The 12450-nt window shown below is 34.2% G+C and overlaps 2 long non-coding RNA genes and 1 other non-coding gene across 3 annotated transcripts; 1 reads left to right on the top strand and 2 right to left on the bottom strand.

The window, feature by feature from the left end:
- Window positions 1-2016: 2016 nt before the first annotated feature.
- Window positions 2017-2123, bottom strand: LOC148767689 (small nucleolar RNA R71). Its single transcript, XR_016034158.1, has one exon. It is a non-coding gene; the product is annotated as a small nucleolar RNA R71 (small nucleolar RNA).
- Window positions 2124-7304: 5181 nt separating this feature from the next.
- LOC148767688 (uncharacterized) lies at window positions 7305-7883 on the bottom strand. Its single transcript, XR_016034068.1, has 2 exons — window positions 7808-7883; window positions 7305-7694 (listed from the first exon to the last, which is right to left on the bottom strand). It is a non-coding gene; the product is annotated as an uncharacterized LOC148767688 (long non-coding RNA).
- Window positions 7884-9917: 2034 nt separating this feature from the next.
- Window positions 9918-10601, top strand: LOC148767687 (uncharacterized). Its single transcript, XR_016033895.1, has 2 exons — window positions 9918-10398; window positions 10498-10601. It is a non-coding gene; the product is annotated as an uncharacterized LOC148767687 (long non-coding RNA).
- Window positions 10602-12450: the final 1849 nt, after the last annotated feature.

Raw genomic sequence — 12450 nt, 5'->3', positions numbered from 1 at the left:
ATGATTTGAAGGTTCCTAGTTTTTGCTTGAGGACAAACAAAAGATCAAGTTTGGGGGTGTGTTAAGTGTATATTTTTACACTTTATCGTATCTTTTTATTTGATCTTTTTGTGTGAATTAACGATAATTGGTGCTTAAAAAGTTGATTTATTATATTCTAGGTACAAATTGAAGAATTGGAAAAGTTTGGGGTCAAAACTGCAATTTTGGAGAAAATATGGGCCAAAAGTGAAATAATCAAAATATGCTGAAAATTGGCTGAAAACAGGCCCGCACGGCCGTGCCAAAATTAGCCTAAAAATGGCATGGCTGTGCCAAAAGCTGAATTTGGGCAGAAGGTTCGGCGATTCTCGCGCGGCCGTGCGAGAATTGCACTGATTTTCGCGCGGCCGTGCCAAATCACGCTGGAGGCAATTTTGGACTTTTAAACACACAAGGAAACCTAGAATGATCTACCAAGTTGGGACATCTATTTAAGCCCAAACCAAGCACGAATCAAAGAGACTTTTGACACAATCTTGGAGCGAGAGAACGAAGAATCGAAGACGGAGAATTGACAACTCTTCATCATAATTCTTCCTTCACCTATCTTTTCTTAATCTATGACTTTTATTACGTTTATTATGTTTTTCGTTATGCGTAGCTAAGTTTTTAATCTAGGATTTTGTTGGAACCCTATGTAGGGATTGTGAACCCTTTTTCTTGAGATTATGCAATTATGATTGTATGATTATTTCTTCTACTTGTTATGATTGTTAGTGCATGAACTTGATCAATTTATGTGCTTTATCTGTGATTATTGGGATTGACTCGACAGAGCTATTTTGATAATTAGACGGTAAGTAGAAGAGCCTTCGAGTAGTTTTCACCGGATGAGTGTGTCAATTGCATGTGGTGTCGTAGACATACAGATATCACCTTAGGTAGCCATTTACGAGACTTGTTAGTTAATGCTTTATTCATAATTTGTTTGCATAGACATATAGTGAACCGTTTATGAATAATAGACTCATAATACACGCGACAGCGGGTTATGAGTAAATTAGTGTCTCGGGTTAATAATCATGAATCATATATTTCATAATTGAGGGGTTTTGGGTGAGCAATTCTTGCATAGGGGGAAGATAAAATCCTAGGTCCGTTTTCATTGATATTTTCTCGTGTTTATTTGCTTTCATAATTAGTTTAATTATTTAATTGATTTAATTTGACAAACTTGCGTAGGCTGGATAAAAATCATAGTTGTTAGAATTTGATACTTAGGATTAGATAATTTGAGTATTCCCTGTGGGATCGACATCCGACTCTCACGAGTCCACTTTTACTACTTGTTTGTGATACGTGCACTTGCGTGTTAGGTATTTAGCACCCAACAAGTTTTTGGCGCCGTTGCCGGGGAATACGGCTAAATTATCTATTTATCCTAATATTAAATTTGAGCAATTTTTCTTACTTCAGCCGTTTTATTTATTTTATTTAATTATTTTCTTTGCTTATTTTATTTTTATTATTTTTGTTTAGGTACTTTTTATGCGAATGGAAGAAGAGAATAATCGTAGGGGACAAGACCAAGGGCGCCTACCGAATGCGGCAGGAAATATCGTCAACGAGCAAGAGCAACTTCTGCTAATTAATCCACCACCTCGTCAACGAGCATTGCATGAGTACACCGTTCCAACACTCAATGGGTTTCAATCGAGCATCCAGCAGGCCCCCATTGAAGCCAACAATTTCGAAATTCGAGCGGGACTCCTTACTATGCTCCAAAACAATGGGTTATTCAGCGGATTAGCTCATGAAGATCCGCATCTCCACTTGGTCAACTTCCTCGAAACATGTGATTCGCACAAGATGAACGGAGTATCACCCGAAGCACTGCAACTCCGCCTGTTCAAGCACTCTTTACAAGGGGCAGCCCGAGAATGGTTACAAACTCGTGCACCACACTCCATCTCATCTTGGTCCCAACTAGCACAACTCTTCATGAACACATACAACTCCCCAACAAAAACTGAGAGAATCCGGAGAGAAATACAAAATTTCATACAAGATGCCGGTGAAGCGTTATTCGAGACGTGGGAGCGGTTCAAACAATTAATTCGGAGATGCCCCAATCATGGTCTTCAAGAGTGGCGGCAACTTCAAATATTTTATGACGGGTTGCAAGATAATTCGAGAACCGTGCTCGATTCAGCAGCTGGCGGTATGTTCATGAGCTTAACCTATGACGAAGCATACGAACTTTTGGAGCGAATTGCTAGGAATAAATACATGAGAGCATCGGACCGGTCAAATAGCGGAGCCATAAAGACGGGAGGAATTTTGGAGTTAGACGGGGTCACCGCAATCACGGCCCAATTGGAGAAGCTATCGAAGCAAGTAGCGGCTTTGCAGACTCAGCAAGTCTATGCAGTCCAAGCTCCCAACCAGTGCTTAGAAGAAACGGAGTCTCTAAATTACGTGAATGACACCAACCGACAACAGAGGAACCCGTACTCCAACACCTATAATCCGGGATGGAAAGATCACCCCAACTTTGGATGGGGAGGAAATCAACAAGGACAAAGGCAAGCACCACCTCAAGCTCCACCCCAAGGAGTTGACCTCGCTGACATCTTAGCAAAATTCATGACGGCGACTCAAGCATCCATTCGGAACCTTGAGACACAAATGGGGCAACTTGCAACCCAACTAAACGCGAGGCCATCGGGAGCACTGCCGTCGAATACGGAAGATCCTCGAAAGAGCAACATCGAGCAGTGCAATGCAGTAAGTTTGCGCAATGGGAGGCAATTAGAGGAAGGTCCTAAGAAGTTCGTTGCACCACCGCCTATTGTAGAGGAGCCCAAGGAAAAAACTGAGGTCGGGCCAAGCAACACAAAGATTACAGTAAGTGAACCTACTCCCAAGGTACCTTTCCCTTAACGTTTTCAAAACTCTAAGCTTGATATGCAATTTCAGTCATTTTTGGATTATCTTAAAAAATTGCATGTTAATATTCCTTTTGTTGAGGCACTTAAGCATATGCCAAATTGGGTTAAGTTTATAAAGGAGATTGTATCGAAGAAGATGAGGCTTCCGGAGTGTGCAGCAATCATAGACCTCAATGAGCAAAGTAGTGCTATCATTGCAAATAAAATTCCACCGAAGCTTAGAGATCCGGGCAGTTGTACCATTCCATGCACAATAGGTACTAGGTATTTTGGGCGGGCGTTGTGTGATCAAGGGGCGAGCGTAAATTTAATGCCTTTATCAATTTATGAGAAATTGAATTTAGGAGAAATTAAGCCTACTTCCGTGACCTTGCAGCTAGCCGATAGATCTTTTACTCACCCTTTAGGTATAGTTGAAGATGTATTGGTCAAGGTAGATAAGTTCATACTCCCGGCCGATTTTCTAGTACTAGACATAGAGGAAGATGAAAATATTCCCCTTATCTAAGGACGCCCCTTCTTAGCAACCGGTAGGTCAATTATTGATGTAGGAAAGAAAGAGCTAAGAATGAGTGTGGTGGAAGAAACAGTGATCTTCAAGGTGTACCGGGTGGATGAAAAGCCTATTACGGCTAATGAATGTTATCTTCTTGATGAGGTAAGTGATTCTAAACTTTTTCCTGTTAAATTACATGATTTAAAGAATTTTGTGGATACTAATGTGCATGTAGGAGAACAAAAGAAAAAGGTTGAGTTGGTTACAACACCTACTCAAAACACCGTGATAAAAGACGATGTTGGCAAGCCTCATGACATCAAGAAGAATAAATTCAAGGGCATTCCTAAGCGAACCAGTCGAAAGAAGAATCGGATCAACCCATTTATTCAAGACTTTCTCCAAAAGGAAGTAGGGAGATGGGTTCAAAAGCTAAGGAATTGAAGAGCAAGAACAAAGTCTGGCTGAAGACTATAAACTTAGCGCTTCTCGGGAGGCAACCCGAGATTTTCGTTTTTTTTTATTTTATTTTATTTATTTTTCTTGTTTTATTTTGTTTATTTATTTTATAAGTATGCAAGCTAATAAATTAAACATGTTTTTAATTTTTAGGACAAAAAAAATCGCAATTTTGCAGCTCATACGGCCGTCCCAAAACAAGGCTTAATTTCACACGGCCGTGTGAAAAATCTGGAAGCTACTGCCCAATTTTGGCAAATCGCACGGCCGTGCGGAAAATAGTTCTAAATCTCATACGGCCGTGCGAAACTCAACAGAAGCATAATAAAGGCGAGGGTGGAGAGAAAACCGGAGACGGCCAAGACGACTTATTCAGGTTATTCTATCCTTAAACTTCGTGTTAATTACATTGAGGGCAATGTAAATTTTAAGTTTGGGGGTGGCCAATTACTTGTTTATGTGCTTTAATTTTAGTTTGCATGCCTTAGGATTTTTTTTTTCAGTTGTTTTAGTTTATTTATTGCTTTCGAAAAAAAAAAAAAATTGTGTTGAGATAAATGCTTCGATGAATCATGATGATGAAAGATGGTTGATGTTATGAAATTGCTTGCTTTATCTTGATTGTGATTGAATTTTGGTGAGCTTTTGATTCAAAGTGTCGTAGGAATGAGTCATTGTTAGGAATCACGAATTATGCCTTGCTTTGGTTGAAAGTTTTGTGTTTTAAAACGTGGAATTAATTTATGCTATATCATATGCTATTCGGTTTTAGAACTTGCGTTAGGAATTTACAAAGTGAAATATTAAATTGTTGAGCAATTTGGGAAGTGATTTGGGCCATCTTTGAACCGTTTGAGCCTTTCAAGCCTACCTTTAAATTTTTATCATTCGAACCTTGATTGAGCCTTGGAGAAACGGTGTTCTTTCTTTTAGCCAATGTGTATAAGGTAGAATAAGTAGAGATTTTTGAAAAATTAACCCTTAGAGTTCGATCGAAAAAAAATTTATAAGGTCCTTCTTCTTCTAAAAAAAAAAAAAAGAAAAGAAAAAAAAAAGAGAAAAAAAAAAAAAAAAAGAGAAGAAAAAAGAGAAAGAAGAAGAAGAGACTAGAAGGGAGATGAAAGGACTAGTTGTTGAATTTTTGTTTGAAAGCTCGATCCATTGTCTTAAGAGCAAAAGTGGAGACTTTTGAACTCTTAAAAATCGAGTTTATTAAAAGTCCTTGGAGGTGAATTCATTGTCTCAAACGCTTATCTTTCAAAATTTGGCGTAATCACCTCAATTCAAGAAGCATAGCCACCTATACCCATATCTCCTACCTCGAACCAAAAAGCCCAACATTTGAAAGCTAAAAAGTCCCAATGATCCCAATAGCTCAATTATTTGATACTAGCCGAGTAAAGAAATTTGGTGAGTCTTTGGAGTTGAATATTATTATGTAAGTATAAATTTTCTCCATTTTTAATGTACAAATATGGGATACTTGAAGCGATAGCATGGTTTGTGGTTTTTAGCAATGGTGAGTGAATACGTATCTTTGAATTACGAGCTTGTAAATTTTTGAGAATTGTCATGATAATTGCAAGTTCTGAAAATATGAAATTGACCATTAATCTATGTGATGAGAAGCATTTGTTGAAAGTGATGATTTGAAGGTTCCTAGTTTTTGCTTGAGGACAAACAAAAGATCAAGTTTGGGGGTGTGTTAAGTGTATATTTTTACACTTTATCGTATCTTTTTATTTGATCTTTTTGTGTGAATTAACGATAATTGGTGCTTAAAAAGTTGATTTATTATATTCTAGGTACAAATTGAAGAATTGGAAAAGTTTGGGGTCAAAACTGCAATTTTGGAGAAAATATGGGCCAAAAGTGAAATAATCAAAATATGCTGAAAATTGGCTGAAAACAGGCCCGCACGGCCGTGCCAAAATTAGCCTAAAAATGGCATGGCTGTGCCAAAAGCTGAATTTGGGCAGAAGGTTCGGCGATTCTCGCGCGGCCGTGCGAGAATTGCACTGATTTTCGCGCGGCCGTGCCAAATCACGCTGGAGGCAATTTTGGACTTTTAAACACACAAGGAAACCTAGAATGATCTACCAAGTTGGGACATCTATTTAAGCCCAAACCAAGCACGAATCAAAGAGACTTTTGACACAATCTTGGAGCGAGAGAACGAAGAATCGAAGACGGAGAATTGACAACTCTTCATCATAATTCTTCCTTCACCTATCTTTTCTTAATCTATGACTTTTATTACGTTTATTATGTTTTTCGTTATGCGTAGCTAAGTTTTTAATCTAGGATTTTGTTGGAACCCTATGTAGGGATTGTGAACCCTTTTTCTTGAGATTATGCAATTATGATTGTATGATTATTTCTTCTACTTGTTATGATTGTTAGTGCATGAACTTGATCAATTTATGTGCTTTATCTGTGATTATTGGGATTGACTCGACAGAGCTATTTTGATAATTAGACGGTAAGTAGAAGAGCCTTCGAGTAGTTTTCACCGGATGAGTGTGTCAATTGCATGTGGTGTCGTAGACATACAGATATCACCTTAGGTAGCCATTTACGAGACTTGTTAGTTAATGATTTATTCATAATTTGTTTGCATAGACATATAGTGAACCGTTTATGAATAATAGACTCATAATACACGCGACAGCGGGTTATGAGTAAATTAGTGTCTCGGGTTAATAATCATGAATCATATATTTCATAATTGAGGGGTTTTGGGTGAGCAATTCTTGCATAGGGGGAAGATAAAATCCTAGGTCCGTTTTCATTGATATTTTCTCGTGTTTATTTGCTTTCATAATTAGTTTAATTATTTAATTGATTTAATTTGACAAACTTGCGTAGGCTGGATAAAAATTATAGTTGTTAGAATTTTGTACTTAGGATTAGATAACTTGAGTATTCCCTGTGGGATCGACATCTGACTCTCACGAGTCCACTTTTACTACTTGTTTGCGATACGTGCACTTGCGTGTTAGGTATTTAGCACCCAACAGTATGTTGTCGATAGTTTAGTTTTGATTATGTTAATTAAGTTATTGAATCTAATTACTTTTAAGTTCAACATGAAAGACATAGTTGATGATTTTTTTCCTGGTTCAAATTTTCAATCTACTGATATTAGCTGATTCAATTCATTTGGAAAATTATTCAACAGCAAAGTTTTTTTTTTTTTTTTTTGTGTGTGTAGTATACTTAATAATGTTCCACTGATGAATTATTAATGAATGATTATAAAAGAATTTTGATCATACAATACATCAAACGTTTGTTTATATTCTTACAACATCAAAACAATACAATTTATTGTCCCGTGCATCGCACGGGTACAATTACTAGTAATATTTAATTTTCAACAAAGGGTTACAATCTAAATTGCCAACACAATATTAATTCCTCTAAAACAATGTGATCAACCAAAAATCTCGATAAAAATATTATTGAACTCAATTTATTTCGTTTGATTTGCAACACATAAATAAAATGCGGTGCTCGAGAAATATATAGTGTATCTCCGGCCTACGCATCACCATCATCACCATCGTCGTCATCATCACCACTATGGGCCGCTGGAGGAGAATGTGTATTGTGGGCCCCGTCGTGTTCACTGCCACACGTCTTCGAACAATAACAAGTTCCACGTATGCATGTGCCAGCTGTGAATTGTTCTTCCTTGCACATTTGTTTACAGTTACTTACGTGATTTCTAAAGAAGCATCTACCATGGTAGGCCCTACTCCTCGAGTAGCAGTTTCTCGCTTCACTTTGTACCATTAGTTCATCTGCATTCATTTTATACAAAAATAACCAAAATTAAATTAAAAAAAACAAATAAATAAAGAAAATGAAACATTAATATAAGCATTATAAGAAGTGGAATGGATCGAGAAGTTACGAGTCAAGAGCAGTAGGAGTAATAGAACAATGCCGCAAAACTTCTTCTCCATGTTTGAGATTAGTGTGGTGAATATGACTTCTTCATAAATCGACGCAGATATTTATAGATTCGCTGAAGTATGAAGTCGGCTATAGCATTGCGACAAACGGCACGAGTGTTTATCTAAGTCAATTGGGGGTGGAATGAGAGTTAATTGCATGAACAAGGAGATATGTATTGTTATCTCTATTTCTATTTTTTTGTATCTATAATTTGTTTGTGTTTAATGTATCTTTTATTGAATAAACGACTTAATCTACTATTAGTAAATTTGAATAAATGTTGTTCTTAGCTTCAAGCACAATTAATTTTCATAAGAATTGATACAACAAGGATGAGAAGCTAGTAAATGTGAAGTAACTCTATACAAATATTGAGATATGATTATATTATAAGATTTTTAAATGATATATAGTTAAACATGTTTGAAATTTTTACACTTAATTAATTAACTTAATTCCCCCAAGTGAGCACCATTAATAATTCATTCCAAATTTCCAACCAAAGTCGGTACTACATCCATTTCGTATTAAGTGCCGTTTAAAGTTGTTCAATCTTATTAATAAAAGTAAGGTTGTTCTGGTGAAATCCTAGGGTTTTTTTTTTCCGCTTATTTTATGGCTATATTTGTCATTTAATTATTTTTTACTTTTACTTTTTGTCATTTAATTATTTTTTACTTTTAATGTTTATTTCTAACTTTTATTACTTTATTATTTCAATTTTCATTTAATTAGTTCTAAACTTTACGTTATCTAATATTTATTGTTCTTTATTGTTTTACCTCATTCTTCCCCATCATCCCCACTTTTCACCTCTCTCCTTTGCATTTCATCTACTTCACGATTCTTTATTCGCTTTTTTTTTCTTTTCTTTTTTTTTTTTAAATTTTCTGTTCTTCTTTACAAATCTAGCATCTATATCCATATTCTTCATTATTGTGTAAGATTTTGTCTCCTCCTTTTATTATCTCACAATTTCTTCTTCCCCAAATTTGGCAACACACCATCCTTATTCGACCACCCCAACCAACTCCGCCAAAATCTGTGCAAATCCAGCCATGCATAACTAATCCCACGGCGATTTGTGTTCCACCCACTCCACTTCATCTTCACGGCTCTTCATACTCCGAATTATCCAGATCTTTTTTTCACACCGAATCTATGTATCCTTCTTCAAGTCAAGTTCTCTTTCTCCAGATTTCTACCCAAATCTACATCTCTTTAAAATCTTACCCGCCTCTCCTACTTCTTTTCTCATATTTTTCTCCCCAAATCTAACTATGCATATATATCTCATACGATACTTATCTTTCTCCACATCTTCTATGTACACCCGTCTCTCCTATTTCTTTCTTAAACACCTATTTATATCATTTTCCCACTTCTCTGTGGGTATCTTTCTCTTTGCAAAAATTAACTTCATTAGTCAACAGGTAAGTTTGTTCAACAACCTACAACCTCTTTTTTTTTTTTTTGAATCTCTTCAATCTCACACTTTCTGGATTTAATTCGATCCAATAAATTTCATCCGTTTTTTCTCAGTTTTGTGTGATATGTCGAAACGAGATATGATGAATGTGTTAATGTTTATATATCTGGAGTTTTCAAAAAATCCTATGTCAGTTTAGTGTGATTTGTCGATTAATCGCAGAAGTAACGGGATATGATGAGTTTGTTAATGTTTATATATCTGGAGTTTTCCAAAAACCCTATGTATCATTTAATTTGTTCATTTTTTTTATTTTTCTCCATTCTAAAAACAATAGGGGCAGAGATCGTTCCACTGCGCTAGATATCATCTCCATTCGTCGGATAATTTAGATTCAATATTTTTTTAACATTTTTTTTGTGTTCTTTATCAGAATACAATTTCTTTTTTTAAATATTTTTTGCCGGATTAATGTACAATTCCTCTTTCTTTGTCTGATTCTTCCAAAGTATTAGATTAATTCCTTCTTTTTTTTATATATTTTTTGTGTTCTTTATCACAATTTAATTTCCTTTTTTATTTTTATTTTTTTGTGTTCTTTATAATAATTTAATTCTTTTTAGTAATATTTTTTTGTGTTCTTTATTAGAAATAGCAAACATGGTTACGAGCACGTCCTTCATTCGCGAAATTGTTTCGGGCAAAAAGACTGATTGGAAAATATTGGTTCGGGTCATACGTTTGTGGTTCGTACCAGATAAGTGGAATCCAAAAGAGAATGCTAGCATCGAAATGGTTTTTATTGACGAGGAGGTGATTGTGCTTTTATATTTTTTATTATGTTTATTTTTTATCTATTTATGTTTCGAGTATTCAAAACATAATTATCCTCCTGACATTTCAAGAGTTGATAAAAGAAGGCACCACCTATATTTTTCAAAATTTCTTTGTGGTTGATTCAAATGGTGGCTTCAGAGCAACAACACATAAGTTTAGACTGAACTTTATGGGATGCACAAAAGTTATCGAAACATCAGCCGATATGATTCCATCAACCCATTTTCAGTTTGCTACGTTTGACACAATCAAACAGAACGTGGATGAGAGCTTATTGTTTGGTATGTAACTACGCATATTAGTCTACTAATTTTATATTGATTATGTCATTAAATGTTGATGTGTTTTCCTTTGACTTGCTAATTTATTTAATGTTGTAGATATAATTGGCCACGTGGTTGAGAAAGACCCTATAAAGGAGATCAATATAAAGGACAAGGACAAGAAAAGCAAGCTTTTGGAGATTGTCGTCCAAGATTTAAAGTATTTAAAATTTACAATTTTAAAATATAGATCGTTATGTGATGATCTCTTAATGTTATTCATAACAATTTACTTAATTTTCAGGAAAAATACTGTTAGATGCACTTTGTGGAAGCTTTTGCCGAAAGAATGGATGCATATCTTCTCAAAGATGATCACAATGGACCTATTGTGGTCATTCTTCAATTTTTTAGGACCAAGACTTATTTAGGTATTTTTTAACCCTGAACCCTAGATCAGCCATAATTTTTTTATTTTATTTTGTAAGATTATATTATTGATTATTTCACACTCACATAAAAATTAGGAAAAACGGGTTTATCGAATGCTCTAAATGTGTCAAACTTATTGATCAATCCGGATTTGAAGGAAGTATTGGACTACAAGGACAAGTAAATATATTTAATTGTTCCAATTCATGAGTTAAAGCTTAAAGTTGGTGTTCCTTTCATGTTGCTGAGAAACATAGACCAATCGTCAGGTTTATGCAATGGGACCCGACTGTCAATTGAAAGCAAAATTTATATCAGGCACCAACATTGGTCATAAGGTTTTTATTTCACGACTCACTCTGACGCCATCCGATAGCAGAATTCCTTTTAAATTTCAATGTCGCTCAGTTTCCTATCATGCTTTCCTTTGCAATGACAATAAATAAAAGTCAAGGCCAGTCTCTTCAACATGTGGGCATTTATCTTCAAAAGCCGATGTTTTTGCATGGACAATTATATGTTGCTATCTCAAGATTTACCAGTCGCAAAGGATTAAAGATACTTATATGTGACAAAGATGGAAACACTTCAAATACTACGACAAATGTCGTTTGTAAGGAAGTGTTCCAAAATTTGATCTAAGTAATTTATTTATATTATACTTTTTAAACTTATTATGTTTTTTAGTATTGCTGACTTTAATATCTTTAATATATTATGGTGATGATATATAACTTTGGGTTATATAGTAAATTTTAGATTGAGATATCTTATATATAAAAGAAAGAAACGCTAGTCAACCCTAAAAAACCCTAATGGTATTTTTGTAATTATTTATTTTTAATATTTTTTATCTACTAATTTATAATTATAATTTTTAACAATTATCAAAATTAAAACTAATCTGTGAAGAATCCTACCATATTGCTACTTATGTAATTATTTATTTTCAATATTTTTTCTGTGCTAATTTTTTAACTATAATTTTCAACAATAATTAAGAGATAAAGCATATATAAAAGAAACAAACGTTGGGCAACCCTAAAAAATCCTAATGGTATTTTTGTAATTATTTATTTTTAATATTTTTTCTCTACTAATTTATAATTATAATTTTTAACAATTATCAAAATTAAAACTAATCCGTGAAGAATCCTACCTTATTTCTACTTATGTAATTATTTATTTTCAATATTTTTTCTGTACTAATTTTTTAACTATATAATTTTCAACAATTATTAACAGATAAAGCTAGAAATTCGATTTGTTAAATCTTAGTCTATTTATTTGGATTATAAATCTTAATATGTAAGATTTAAAAATAAAACTAATGTTATATAAAATATGAATAATAGTACATTATTAAATTTTACTATATTAGTGTACTATATTAAATTGATTTTTTTTTACTATTTAAATAATATCCCGTGCATCGCACGTGAGAAAATGCTAGTAGTCTTAATTTTGGGGTAAAGCTTCTCATTTGACAAATTTACTCATTTGTGTCTCTTCAGTTTTTATGTATCACTTCATTAATGTTAGGGTAAAGTTGGACAAAAAAAATGTCCAATACCTATAAATTCTAAAGTAACACTTATTATTCACTTAATATGTGAAGAAAAAATATAGCCAAAACGA

Source organism: Erythranthe guttata, chromosome 10, assembly GCF_056151865.1.
Source record: "Erythranthe guttata isolate IM_541 chromosome 10, IM_541, whole genome shotgun sequence".
NCBI lineage: Eukaryota > Viridiplantae > Streptophyta > Magnoliopsida > Lamiales > Phrymaceae > Erythranthe > Erythranthe guttata.
Note: the sequence above shows the minus strand (reverse complement) of the source record. Positions and strands in the feature narration are given on the sequence as shown.